The following is a 14724-nucleotide window of genomic DNA, read 5'->3' on the forward strand; positions in this document are numbered from 1 at the left end:
TAGCATAAATTAGCAATAAACTTTGTTAGAATGCCCATAGGTCCAAAAACAGTGTTTATTTAATAGCAAATATATCTCATGTAAAAGTGTCCATATTTTAGCCAATCAGATGAATGAACCAAGCACTCCATTGCCCCTGGAGGCCTCCAAAGCATGGATTTGCAAAGCACATACGTGAAAAGGAACAACTAGTGTGTTTCCAAACGGGTAGAAGGGTGGGTCTTAGGTGAAACTATGAAAGGTATCAACTTTGAGAAGTATAATTACAGAAGAGAATTTGCTTTTTTTCTGCATTGGATCTTTCATAGACTTACATGCCTGAATTAATAAATAATATACCATACATTAACAGTATTAAGCAGACATATCTTATTAAAAGAGGTTGTGAATAACTGCCTAACGCACTGAAGACTCTGCTGCTGCACCTATGTCTAGGCACTAGTGATTGGTCAATGTGTGTGCCTGTTCATGCATGTCAAAGCCCAAAAGGTGGCATGTTGAGACACGAGTGTAGAGGGCTGCTAATGAAAAAACACTTCTGGTTGAGTGAGCCGTGACTCTTCCCAGCAGGAGTCCTTTCATTTTTGTCACAAAAGACAATGTATACCAAACGCCATTGAATAGGTTTAACTTAGACGGAGAACGATTCTTCCAAAGATGTCCAAGGGCCACAAACATCTGATGAGTGGTTTTAATGTCATAAGTCTTTTCTAGATAAAAAAGACACCTGTGTATGTCTAGAGCAGGTGTCTCCAACCAGTGAACTGCAAGTTACCATTATCTCGAATACACCTTTCGAGCAGCTCACACCCTTGAGTTCATTTTTTAAATAAGCAGAGGGTCACATTTTCCTTTTAAATTTATGGGAAGGCTGGATTTATTTATATTATTATCAGCAGGCTGCAGATAGCAGGGCCTGATAATAGCAGTGCTCAGTCAGCCTTATGATCCAGACCGGGCCACAAAGGTGAAGAACTGAAGCACTGAGGTATTTATCTCTTAATTAAAAGTTTTTGTCAAATCAGTATTGGAGCCCGAGAACAAAATTATGTTTCTGAAAGCTTTTAAACAGGAGAAAATAAATATGAAAAGTGACCTTCAAGAATGAGGGCCTGATTTAGATCTCGGTGGACAGGTTACTCTGTCACAAGAGTAATGGATATCCAATCTGCCAAACTATAAATCCCATAGGCTAAAATGGGATTTAGATTTTGGCGGACGGGATATCCGTCACTGTTGTGATGGAGTAGCCCATCTGCCTAGATCTAAATCAGGGCAATTGCAAACAAAACAGGTGATGGACCGAATGTGGATCAATGTCACACATTCAACCCAGTCAAAAGATCTGGGCCCAGAGCCTCCACACCACTGGAGTCAAGCTAGCCGGGCTGATGAGAGGTGTTACCTCGAAACCGGTCCGGTCCTCGGATGCTTGATTCCGGTCTGGGAAAGATATGGCTGTTGTAGTTCGGACTGGACTGTTCCCATGGGGCACAGGGTCAGAGCTGATTTGCATAAAGCCATTATCTAACCCAGGGTGGTGTGGAGTGCAAAAAACGATGGATTTAGGCCCAGATCCTTGTACTGGGGTGAATGTAAGACATTGATCTACATTCTGTCCATCAAATTGTTTTTTGTAATTTAGATCTAAATCAGGCCATAAGTTAACTCTTCATTTTAATTTTCTCCCATTTGGAAGTGTTGCATTTACAAACAGCAGGTCCCTTGTTCCCAGTAGCCTGTAGACACTGTGCCATATTTATAATTGAAGAAAAATATTCTATGAAACAATAAGTCTTAAGGTTTTTCCCCACTTTCACTTAAACAAATTACGTCATAATGTTTTATGAAGAACAGTTCTTCCCTTTAAATTCCTCCCATGTAAACAAATGGTTGTTTCTGGTATAAATAGGTCACAATGTCTACATGCCTGCTGTTTGGAAATGGGCAAAAATTAAAATGAGGAGTTTTATGGAATGCACATAAACAGAATCTTAACTCTTCAGTTTAACTGTTTTCCCATTTCCAAGTGTCTCCTTTACACACAGCAGGCATCTTGCTCCCAGTGGCTGGTCGACACAGTGCACCATTATTTTAAGTGGGAGAAATTTAAAGTGCAAAAAAATGTCCAATATTATGAACATTTTTACAGAAAAGTTTTCTGCATGTTAAATTTCTCCCATTTAAAAAAAAAGGTTGTGTGTTTGTGTTATACATGTAATGGTGCCACATATGGTGAATGGTATGTACTGTGCCACAAGTACATATGACACAGGATCCCAGTCAACCATACACATATATCCCATTCATATGCACACATGTTCATACTTCCCCAAATACCACGCTCTTACTGACACACATGGCAGCCCCATCTTAGTGCCCCATGTCAATGATGCTGGGCTTGGGGGTGTCTTGTAACAATGTATGAGTTGCTCAGTAACTCACAATGATTTTCATCAACCTGAAGTAGTTCTGACTACAGAAAAGGTTGGAGAGCTCTAGTCTAGAGAATGCAAGCATCTCTCTGCATTGAAGTAGGGTTGGGAAAGAATGAACGAAGAACAACTGACTCATCAAGGTGGAAGTTCAATGGCAAGTTGGCAATAAATCTTGGATTAAGTCCTAGGACACCTTTATCCTTTGAGAACTGGAGAAATAGTTGCTTCATTGTTAACATGTTATTTACTTACTCTTCTGGAAGTGGTCAATGTAAAAAACAATCTTGTTTCCAAAGAGAGCAACTTCCAGTGGGGCTTGTAGTTTGGTCCAAATAGAGGTGCAATGAGCTGGCTTAGAACTGTATTCAGTTCCTAGAAGACAGAGGGCTGACTCACTTGAAGGTGGTGGGGCGTTCATAAGTTATTTGACCATCTCTGTTGGAGAAGTTCATTTGTATCTTGAGATAGCCACTAGATGCACCATCACCGAGTTGTGTTTGAAGCTGTACATGGACTGGAGTAACAGATATGAGAGTATCCAATGAAGTTCCACAGAGAGTGAGTGTAAGCTCCTACTTTCACACCAGATACAGAATCACTTCTATTTAGTGTTGAAACATTTGGAGGTAAATGGTGCACATGTTTGCAGAAAGCCATCGCTGCAGTCCTTTGGGGGAATCCAAATGTTCACATTTTACGTAAAATGAAGCCAGACCATGATTTTGAAGGATTTTAGATCAGGATGCAGAATTCATTCCTGCTGTCTGGAAAACCATTCCAGGTGCACTTTGAACGTGAACTGTGGACCTCTAGACAGCTGTAGTGGTTTGTCATTTCAATACTTCCTTAGCAATGCAGAAGAAATCAATCCCATTTTGCATACTTCTCTCCTTACTTTGGTGAGGACTTGCAAGACCAGAGGAAACAATGGAGAAGCCTATGCAAAGATGTTGAACCAGCTAACTTCAAACTCTTCCTCAAGTACCCTGCTGATACTGCCTCCTGGCATACAGAAGGCATTTTTCTTTCTCTCGAGTTGCTTGACTTGATCATGACGAAGCCTCCACTTGTGACACTATGAGAACGTTCAACTTAAGGCATATACCTTATTGCATCAATGTTGTGCTGTTCCTCTGAACTAGGACTGAAGTGTTTTGTAGATGTAGAAAAAAGGCCTGCACACCTAAGTAAATAACACTGAGATTTAAGACTTCTCCACTTCCAATCACTGGCCTCTTGAGGTCAAGTCATATGTCTGGGCCTCCCATATGTCCATTGATACATCTGTAGTCACTATCATCTGATATTGAGGCCATTGAAAAGGCCGGCCACTTGAAAGATACTTTGGCAGGCTCCACCACAACAGTGCCTGAACCAGTTGGTAAGTAACAATTGCTTTGCTTACCCTTAAATCCTCGGCCCACTGTCTAGCTGATGCTGGATGGGCCTCATCTGAAGTCTGCAATGATGAATCAGGGAAAGTAACAACATGTACTGTCTGACTGGAAGGGAAGTGTAGTTGAAAATGGCCTTGGCTAGGTTCTCCAATGTCTTCTCTTCTCTTGTGCAGGGTCAAGGGATGCTCATAGGAAGGTCAGGGTAGTGTTGATGGAAGAGCACCAGGAAGATCATTATTGAATATTCTGATTTCCTTCACTACTGAACTTTTTATAAGCCAATGGTTCCAAGTACAGGAATACCTGGCAGCCTTCTTTCAAAGGTACACAACTATTGCTGCCAGACATTTGGTGAAGACTCATGGGGCCAACTTGAGGCCACACACGAGGGCTTTGAACTCTAATAGATGTTGCACTCTGAACCTCCTGTCAAGACCCCCATGCCAACCCACTTTCCATATGGGTACTGTCTTCTTTCAGTGTCCATCAGACTTGTGAGTGCTCTGTGAAAAGAAAATCTAGATCGAAACTGGTGAGCTCTGAGATACAGGCCATACAATACAGGATGTCGAGAGCAGATGGTGAAGTGCGGCAGTTGCGAAAAAAGGCACAATCATATAGCTTAGCCCTACTTGACAGTGATCTTTGTCATCTAATGAAAGTTTGAAGCAGATGGTGACAATGAATGGCGTCTGCTTAGCAACATCACCTTGGCATTGAAAGCACCAGCCTCACATGCTCAATTGCAATTTCATGAAACTTCAGTGTGAGACTTCCAAATGGCAGCCATCATTGGAAGTGGTCCTATGTAAACTCCACCATTCCAAGTCAGCTCGCATCCCAACTTTAACAACTAGTGCAGAGATACAAGCACACTTTACTGAAGCTGGGACTTCAGTTTGAACAGAGAGTATAATGTTTCTTACATAGTCACACCACACTGTAGAAGAACAACTTTAATGGAGGAGATAGTTTGACAAGAACAGAGAAACCTTGTGTAAATGAGACATTAAAGAAAGCCCCTTGAGACATTGAAAGAACAAGGTGAAAAATAACACCCTGGAGACATCGAGGTAACAGGGAACTGGGGTGTGAAATAACATATCAGGAGCAAGCAGGTGAAGCAGAGGCGGTTACACAACAACTCATGAGAGAAGGAACTACATGTTGAATAGCCTTTTAACTGACTTAGCGAGGTCGGCCTTTGCGGGAGAATAGTGATTGACCTTCGATGGAGGAGTAGAATGCATGAATAAACACACTTGTTTTGCTTTTATAGGTAGGATTCTTGCTGCCTTGTTACATGCCGCAAACATAATATATGAGAATACTTAGCAGAGGAGAGTGAAGAATCACATCATGGTATCAGGGATGCAGTTGCATGTAGGTTTTTTGTATTTCTTTATTACCAATATCTACGCACCTAATACTAGCGAATTAGACTTCTGGAATGACCTAGCTAAACAGAACAAAACTATCCCAGATTCGGCTATGCATATCCTGGCGGGAGACTTTAATCTACCTTTAGACCCGGCTCTAGACAGGGACTCACGGTGTGCTTATCACAGCAACAATTCCCATAAAGCCTTTACTAACCTCGGTTCACGTTTCAATCTGCTGGACTCTTGGAGATTACAAAACCCTACAGGTAAGGAGTACTCTTTTTACTAACCACCTCACAATTCCTACACACGTATTGACTACCTATTTATCACAAGTAATGCCACTAATAGAATTATGGAGACGTCAATAGAACCCAGTGTGGTATCAGATCACTCCTGTATCTCACTCTCTATATCCAATGTGAAACCGTCCAGCCGCCAATCCCTTTGGAGACTGAATGACGAAGTGTTAGAAAAAGAACAGCATAGGAAACTCACACAAAATGCAATCCAGAGTTACCTTCTGAACAATAAAAGGAATGACACGTCTCACCTAACCCGCTGGGAGGCTCTGAAAAGCACCATTAGGGGTGAAATCATTAAAATCAGATCAGCCATAAATAAGGAATACAACAAGGCCCTTGACGAATTAGAAAAGGAGATCTCAACCCTAGAAAGTAAGCACATAGCATCTAGAGATGAGTCAACAATGAATGAATTAGTGAACAAAAAATATGAATATAATAAAATAATAAGTAATAGAGCTGGGGTATGGATAAACAGGCAAAAGAAATTCAGGCTCTGTGAATCAAATAAGGCAGGTAAAAGCCTAGCTGCGTACTTAAAGTTTAAAGTGCAGAAGAACATGATTAATAGTATAAAAGATCACAATGGCGTAACACATTCTGACCCAGACAAGGTTGCTGATATTTTCAAAGATTTTTATAATACCTTATATTCTAAAAACAAAGATGTAGATAATACTTAAATTCAGGATTATCTAAACAAGTGTGACCTACCAGCCCTCTCAGAGTCAGGACAGTCAGAACTCAACAGCGAGATAACCACCCTGGAAATGGAAAAATCAATTAAATCGCTTAAATGTGGGAAGGCCCCTGGACCCGATGGGTTTAGTGCAAAATTTTATAAATGTTTCTCCTCGCTTTTAACTCCTCCACTCTGACATCTGTTCCACGAATTCTGTGAGGCAGGTAAAGTCACGGGAACACTGGCTGAAGCCATCATTGCAGTTTTACCTAAGGACGGGAAAGACCTGACACTCCCCAAGAATTACAGACCGATTTCCCTAAATAACTTAGATTGTAAGCTTTTTGCTATGATTCTGGCACCAAAAATTCTTGCCTAAACTTATTCACCCATCACAGGTTGGTTTTTTAAAGAATAGACTATCCAGTGATAATACCAGGATCTTAGCCCATGTATTGGAAAAGGCAAAATGTACTACCTCGCCTACAGTAGCCATCATGCTCGATGCCAAAAAGGCATTCGACAAAGTTGATTGGACATATCTAGAAGTGGCACTGAATAAATTTGGACTTGGAGAAAACTTCACGTGGATGGTAATGTCTATATATTTAAGCCCCTCGGCTAGGGTCTGTGCAGGAGCCTCAATCTCGCCATCCTTCCAGTTACAACAAGGAACTAGACAGGGTTGCCCCCTTTCTCCCTCACTATTTTTACTCGCCATTAAACCCTTCTTATATCACATTAGGAACAACAACTGTATCTCAGGGGTCCACTTTAACGATTATACGGTCAAGATTACCGCTTACGCTGATGATGTTTTAGTGGTTTCCGAAGAAGCTGATAAGGCTGTCCCTGCTCTCATGTCCTCAATTGAAAGCTTCTCTAGTGTGTCCGGGTATAAGCTAAACAAAGATAAGACTGAAGTAAAACTCCTAAATAACCTCGGTAGCAAAGAGATTATGGAAGACTCCCGCCTTTCATGGCAACCTAAATGCTTTAAGTATCTGGGCCTTGACTTTGATAAAGACTTGGGGCTAGATGTAGGTAATTCTATTTTATCACTTCTAAAATACCGAATTTTACCGATTCGGTATTTAAGAAGTGGTAAAATAGAAGGGGGCACATGTAGGTATTTCAGAATCGGTAAATACCGAATCTGTAAGATTCGGTATTTACCGATTCGGTAAATACAGAATCGGTATCCCCCATGGATTCCTATGGGCCTTGAAGCCCATAGGAATCAATGGTGAATACCGAATGGGTATTTACCGATTCTGTAAATTCCGATTTTTGCAAGGGTGCAGTGGGTGTCACTTTGACACCCTCTGGCACCCCAATTCCGGACTTGTGTGCCATGTGGCACACAGACATGCCCTAAGGGCATGTCTGTGTGTCACATTCCACAGGTGTGCATGCACAGATGTGCATGCACACCTGGATTCGGTATTTTACCACCCAATTGGATTGGGTGGTAAAATACCGAATCTGAAAGGCCTGCGGCACTCAAAGATGTGCTACCTACATGTGCTTTTACAGAATCGGTATTTTTACCGAGTCTGTATTTACCGATTCGGTAATTTTACCGAATCTGTAAATACAGATTTGGTAAAATACCGATTCTGTAAAGCATGCTCCTACATTAGAAAACCCTAATACCGGTCGGAAACGGCCGAAATCGGCAGTTTCCGACCGGTATTAGGGCTCCTACATCGGGCCCTTGATCTCTACCCTTCACACTAACGAAACTTTAGTCTTCAAAAAGATATCCACATTACTGGAGGGGTGGTCCCCTAAATATCTCTCATGGTGGGGCAGGGCCGAAACTTTGAAAATGATGGTGACTTCTTTGGTGACTTATCTAGCTAGCATGCTACCGATAACTTTCTCCTCTGATTTTTTGAACAAGGTTTATAAGCTCTTCAATATGTTCCTCTGGCAAGGGAAGAAACCCAGAATATCACGGAATAAGCTACAGTTATCTAAAGAAAAAGATGGTCTGGGCCTCCCTAACTTCAGGAATTATCAAACGGCATTTCTCTGCAAGCAAGGAGCCAACTGGTTGACCGTACACCCAGACTACACCCCAGTATGGCTGGATATAGAAAAGTCACTCATCGATAAAATGCCTTTACCTGCCCTCCTCACCATGGATCGTTCCCATCTTCCTCACTCATAATATATTCTCCTTAACACCAAAAGAGCCCTCCTACGAATAGACCACCTTCATAAATTAAAAGTAAATAAGTCTAATATGACCTCTTTATGGCGAAATCCCTCTCTAAGGATTGAAGGTACCATGCTCTACTGGGAGCTCTGGTCTCAGAAAGGTATAAACCTAGTAAAAAACCTGTATGCAGGGCCTCACCCGTTACCTTTCTCAACCCTTCAGAGCCAATACAATTTATCCCCCATGGATTTTTACGACTTTCTAAAATTTAAAGCTCTCCTCTCCGCACACTCCATTAAACCCTATGTTCTATCGCTAGCTTCTCAATTATCCCTAATACTGAAAGCGGGTCACACCTTCTCCAGAATATACAAACTCCTATTACCTAACCCTAGGAAGACGCATAAACGAAATGAGGCCAAATGGGAATCCGAACCCAACTTCACTAATAACTCGTTTGAATGGGATACAAATATATAGCACAGCCTTCTCGAATAAAATATCCCCTATCTCCTATTCTATCTCAGACTAAGTACATGTTACTTAATAGGTCATACTGGACTCCTAAAAAACTTTTTAAACTCCGCCTAAAAGATAGTCCGACATGCTGGAACTGTAACTCTGCTGTTGTAAACCTCACTCATAGCCTCTTCACCTGCCCCACCTTACAGCTATATTGGGATAAAGTTTATAAATGTATAGGACACATCTTCAACATCAATCCTTCCAGGGAATTTTTATATATTTTATTAGGCGTCCTGGACCCAGCATTGGTCAATGATAACGATAGACACCTGATGGACCTCTTGGTCACCTTAGCCTGTAAAGTCATATTGTGCAAATGGAAGAATGCTAAGGATGTATCCTTTAGAATTTGGCAAGAGTGGCTGTCCTTCCCTAAGAGGTGCGGACAATCCGGCACTCCATACCTCTCCATGGCGTAAGATTCACCGGAAACTCTGGAAATCCATAGACGCCTCATCATTCTCATTTGAACCTCTGTGAAGCCAACCAATCCAGGTTATATATGTTACTTCATTTTATTACTGATGCTATGTTGGTGTGGGCTATAATGTTTTTTGATACTTTTGTATGTCACCACCCTGCTTATTTATATGGTCACTCTTGGCATATATATTCGTTCACTGTTGTTTTCTCACCCTGTGGCCTTCATGTAGATATTGGATGTAATCAATAGGCACTTGAGCATGTCAACATGTATGCAATGATTAACTTGCATGTATTATTTGAGTCGGACCCAATATTATTGTCATTTCATTTCTTTTATTTTCGTTCTTTTTTCCTTTTCCTTTATTTTATGTATGTATTTTCCTTTGTATTTGTGTTTTCAATAAAAATGATTGAATTAAAAAAATAAAATCTTTTGTTTTGTTCTTGTGCTTTGTTACTGTTCAATGCTGGGCATCTCTAATCAGAGGTATACAACTAGGTATATGCAACCATTCACCAAGCTTAGAACACAGCAATCAACCTAGGGCTGCATAGTGGCCAATTGGTTCAATTAACGTTTTAAAGCACATGTTATTCCGCGTCTTACCTTTTCCCCTTAGAGCATCGGATTACCCACTTATATCCCTGGATGGTCAGTGGAGGCCGAGAGGGAGAGCTGGACTAGTCTTTGTATCCCTTGCATCCCTGTGAAGGCACCGAGAAATCTTGACAACAAAAAACGTTTCACATTGGTGAGCAAGTGTTTATGATCTTCAGACTCTGATTTCAGGAGACACTGGTACCAGCTGATAAACCCAGCATTTAAAAGTCAACTACACCTAAAATGGTGGTTGCACGATGGGAAGAACCTGAGCTGCAGAGTATGATTGTAGAGAAGCAGAGAAAAATGTGTACTGCCCGGGGTTAAATTCTCATGGGACAAATAAAGAGCAGTTAATCACGTATATGTCAAAATCGCACCCCGTTCGGAGGGTATGGCTGAGAAATAGGTAGAAGTGAAAAGGCCCCATGGCAGAGGATTGCAGATCCTTGAGAATAGGAACCCATATTTCATAGCCCCCATAAGACCTCCCCTGACTTCTCTTTCTCCAAGGTCACCTTCTCCCACATCCCTGGAATTGCTGCTTTGTGTTGGATAAGCTTAGCAGAGTCTCTAAGGGTCAGACAGATGGATCTAGATTTCCAGACGTTTAAGGACTTGACGGGTGAGGAAGTTAGGAATTTTGATCTAGTGAGGGTGACCTAATTAAGCCCAAAAGATTATCAAATACACAGCTATGAGGAATAGGAATCAGCCAGAAAAGTGAATGAGCTGTAAGAAGCAGCCCATGAATGTTATATGGACTCTGGAGTATCAGAAGGTGATTGATGTCCTGAAGGATGCACTATGCCATGCCCTGGTGGTAAAGGCTCCTCACAACGGTCCATCTTTCATTGCCCAGGTGGATGCTCAGAAAAAGGAGCTCAGGCAGTTGTTCATATGAGAAAGGGAAAGAGTATCCAAAAGCCTTTACCATCTGAACACTGCCTCTCTAACCTTAGGGAACAGAACAGGGCTGCTATAGCGAATATCATGTGGGCCCTTCGGAGATTCAGGCCTCACTTGTTCAGAAACAAGTTTTTTGTCCAGATGGATCACCAACCGCTTAAGTGGCTGATGTCAAAGCATGAAAACCCCAAGTTGCTCCAGTTAACATATTCCTACAGAAAGAAGACTTCACTCTCAGGCACAAGGTGTGAATGTCAGAGGGGAATGAAGATTGCTTTTTTAGGATGATATGACTGACTCCCCACAAATGGGTAATAGCTCTTGTCATTTGAAGAGGGAGGAACATGGTACTGGAACAAAACTCCTGTGCATGACTTTGAGAAGCTGTGTCTTGTATCTGCTTGCCTGAAACCATTCTCTCTGTAGCCACACTTGCCAGTCAGGGTGAAATTGAAATTGATCCCTACCCTCATTCTTAGAATGAGATCTATATTTTATCTAGAATCGCTCCACATCACTATCTGAGCCATCAAAAATCTGACTCAGGATGGGCAGCTGATCTGCATGATCTATACCCAAGCGGATCACTCCAGCGCCATGTTCACCTGAATTGGAGGGGGATCCTCAAGATTTTTAAGTTACACATCACCTGAATGGCCAGGCTTGCAATCTTGGAAAATAAGTATTGGGCCCTGCAAACAGTAGTGTTAAATATATCTCTTTGACATCAAAAGAAGACCTGCTTACAAGAGAGAAGACAATAGAGCCCAAGAAAAGCACCTACTTGGGTTGCTACACTCTTTATGACTGGTTTGAAGTCTGAACCAATCTGTGGAGAAGTTGCTGTTGCTGAACAAAGTAAACAAGAAAAGCTGTGTGCCTGTGCAAAGAGCTGGGCTTCGAATACAAGGGGCAGTGACTAAATGGAAAAGATAAACAGAGTCCACTGACGGGCAGAAGATGTGTGGAACAGTTGAGCAGAGAACTGCCTAACAAGCAAGAGGTTGTCCCTGAAAGCAACACCTACAGCATACCATCTGATCAAGGGGTGGTCTCGTCACCTGCCAGACCGTGAAATAGGTGACCTAGCTAAACATGACCCTCCGTTTGCCTGTGGGGGGCCTGTTGTGTCCCTCCTAGTCATCCAAAATCCCAACTTCACCTCTCATGTGAAAACTCATCTGGTGGCCAGAATACATTCCAGAACCATTGGAATAGTCCCTTTAGCCGAAGTGGTTCCAGAGATATGGCAATTAGAACTCTGGTCAGAAGCTCAGTGTCAGTCTATTTCCACAATCAGTTCCGCCTCTTTCTATGGTAGTTGTGGGAATTTCTGGAAGTGTCAGTGCCCAATGACCACAAACTCTTGATTGCAAGAGGTAGGGTTGGGGATACAGGCGCCTAAGAGATATCAGGGGTAAATTAGCAAGCTTGCAAGCCACTATCCATAATGAATAGTCCCATGGCTACAGGACCAGTAACCAGATTCTCTGTCACCAGGCCCAGGACCAGTAACTGGACACTCAGTCACTGTCCTCTGGCATAACAAGAAATCCTCATTTACATTGTTGTGTTTGCCAAGGTATGGGTGGGCACTTAGCTCTTTATTTTTACGGAGTTGTATATTTCCGAACTTGACCCGAAGGTATCGGGTATCAGAGCGCTTTACGCGAGCACCAGTTGCATTACATGAGGACACATTTATTTTTGTTAGGCACGGGGAGATTACATGATTTGCCCAGAATCACAGGATGTTGCGTGTCCTTACCGAGACTCGGACCCGGTTCCCCAGATTCGAGATCGACCGTCCTAGCCGTTAGGCCAACTCCTCTCCCCTGAAGTGGGTTCCATTGGGCAATGTTGGACTTCGTGGAGGGTGTTTTGGACCTTATTGGAAGTGCACTGGACTCATTCCAGAGCACGTACGGAAAAGGCTTGCAAAACTAAATCACAGCTACCAAAACTCCAAACCATTGAGGACAACCGAAAATGCATCCTCCGCATGCCAACATGATCCACAGGTTTTAATGTTGACCTGCTTTCTAGTGATTAGCAGATTTGAGCTAAAAATCTGTTTAGGGTCGGAACTCATACCCTGAAGCCGCTAGAATTTTCTGGGTTTTACTGTGTATCACTGTTGCATGTGTAGGTTATTATAATGTGTAATTAAAGATCTTCCCTTATAAGGTAAACAGGTGCCTAGGCATTGACATTATTAGCTCTTACTAAATGCCACACTGTATTATAGCCTACAACACCTCCTTCACTAAGCATCGGATCCTCGACCTCACTACCCTGCGAAAGGCAAGTGCTACACGGAAGTACTAGGTCAGCTAGTAAGATACTGTAGCCGCAGGATGACAGTGCTGAACAACTATAATTTATACAATAAACCCTAATCGCCCTGGAACTCCAAGAAAAGGGGGATGGATGGATCATACCTCAAACTGAACGGTCATTTGTTCCTAATGTTAAGTGTTATTTTTAACCCCGATTACTGGTACGGACTTGATTGCCTTGCTGATTTGACTTTACTATGATTCCAACATGAAAACTGCATATCTTCCCTGTGGATGGTCAAACTAACTTTTTATCTGGAATCTCAACTTCATCCTGTGTAGAAAATATAATTTTTATTTTAAACAGCCACAGTGTGTTTCCCCACTGCGAGTTTCAGATTGCATTATTTACAGCATTTAAATATTGTGACAATGGATAGTGTGGCAATAGGTAAAAACGTGGGTTCAAAAAGTTTGCAATTTGTGGCCAAAATGATTATTCTATGAAAATTGTGCTGAATAAGCCACAAGGTTTCTGACAGTAATACAATGTAATGTGCGGTGCTTGTCACCCGTGAGGGTATCCAGGTGCTGAGTAGGTAAGCATAGGCATGTGGTGAAGCTGAGCCTGAATATAGGCAGTCTCGCAAAAGACTAATTGAAAAGCCAGGTCTTCAGCTTTTTGCAGAATTCAAAATGTGAGGAGGTGGCCCTGATCTGTTGAGGGAGGTTGTTCCAGGATTTGGCTGATTGGTAGGAGAATTGTTGACCACCTGCTCAGCTTCTGTGGATGTGCGGTGTGTGTGCGAGTGAGAGTGATGCTGAGCGAGGTTGTCCAGTGGGTTGGTGGAAGTGAAGCCGGTGATTGAGGTATGCAGTTCCCGGTGTTGTGTAGTGACACTTGGCCCCTAAACTTATTGTGCCTAAAAATAAAAGAATGCGTTGTTCTGTAATGTAACTGTTGTTCATGTGAAGCACTTGACTCCAATTCTATGTCAGGACCGGAGGCTTCAGATTATGCTATATCTTCCTTCGCTTTATTAACATAAAGACTCCACAGCAGCTTAGGAAAAGATATAATAATAACAAAAATGCTTTAAACATAAAGCATTGACGGAATGTTCAACAAATCAAACAACAACTCCCAAGAGTCTCTTTGTATAACGATAGTCCATAGTCCTTCCACTCTGTCTATCACCACTATAAAACCGGACTTCTCATCTTCTTCCTCCTCTGTCTTCGCTGCTCCCGCAGCCAGATAAGTGCTTTTTATGTTTTTTCCGTTTTCGATGTTACTGATTGTATTGGTGTACGATCGTTGGGGGACTCATTGCATGGTTTATTCCCTTACAGAGTCCCTGGTCGCGGGAACGCTCTTCGTTCCTACGCGATCTTATTTCCCAATTGTGTGCGGTGCATACGTTGACCGCCAGGGGGCGGCCTGTCGTCTCGCCGACCCTTCGGCGCGCCTCCGCAGTGCCAGGAGCCGCGCCGTGGAGTCTGCTTGCGCAGGAGCCTGCCCCCGCGTATCCCTCTGACACCTGGTGCCCGGGTCTGTAATTCCTGCTTTTGACGCCCCGTTGGGGTCTGTATTGCGGCTCTGACCGCGTGAA

At 42.5% G+C, this 14724-nt stretch overlaps 1 protein-coding gene across 3 annotated transcripts in view; it reads right to left on the reverse strand.

Moving 5' to 3' along the window:
- VWA3A (von Willebrand factor A domain containing 3A) overlaps window positions 1-14724 on the reverse strand; it is a 544099-nt gene that overhangs the window by 478482 nt on the left and 50893 nt on the right. The gene's annotated exons all lie outside the window — the stretch shown is intronic.

This window comes from Lissotriton vulgaris, chromosome 10, assembly GCF_964263255.1.
Source record: "Lissotriton vulgaris chromosome 10, aLisVul1.2, whole genome shotgun sequence".
Taxonomy (NCBI): Eukaryota; Metazoa; Chordata; class Amphibia; order Caudata; family Salamandridae; genus Lissotriton; species Lissotriton vulgaris.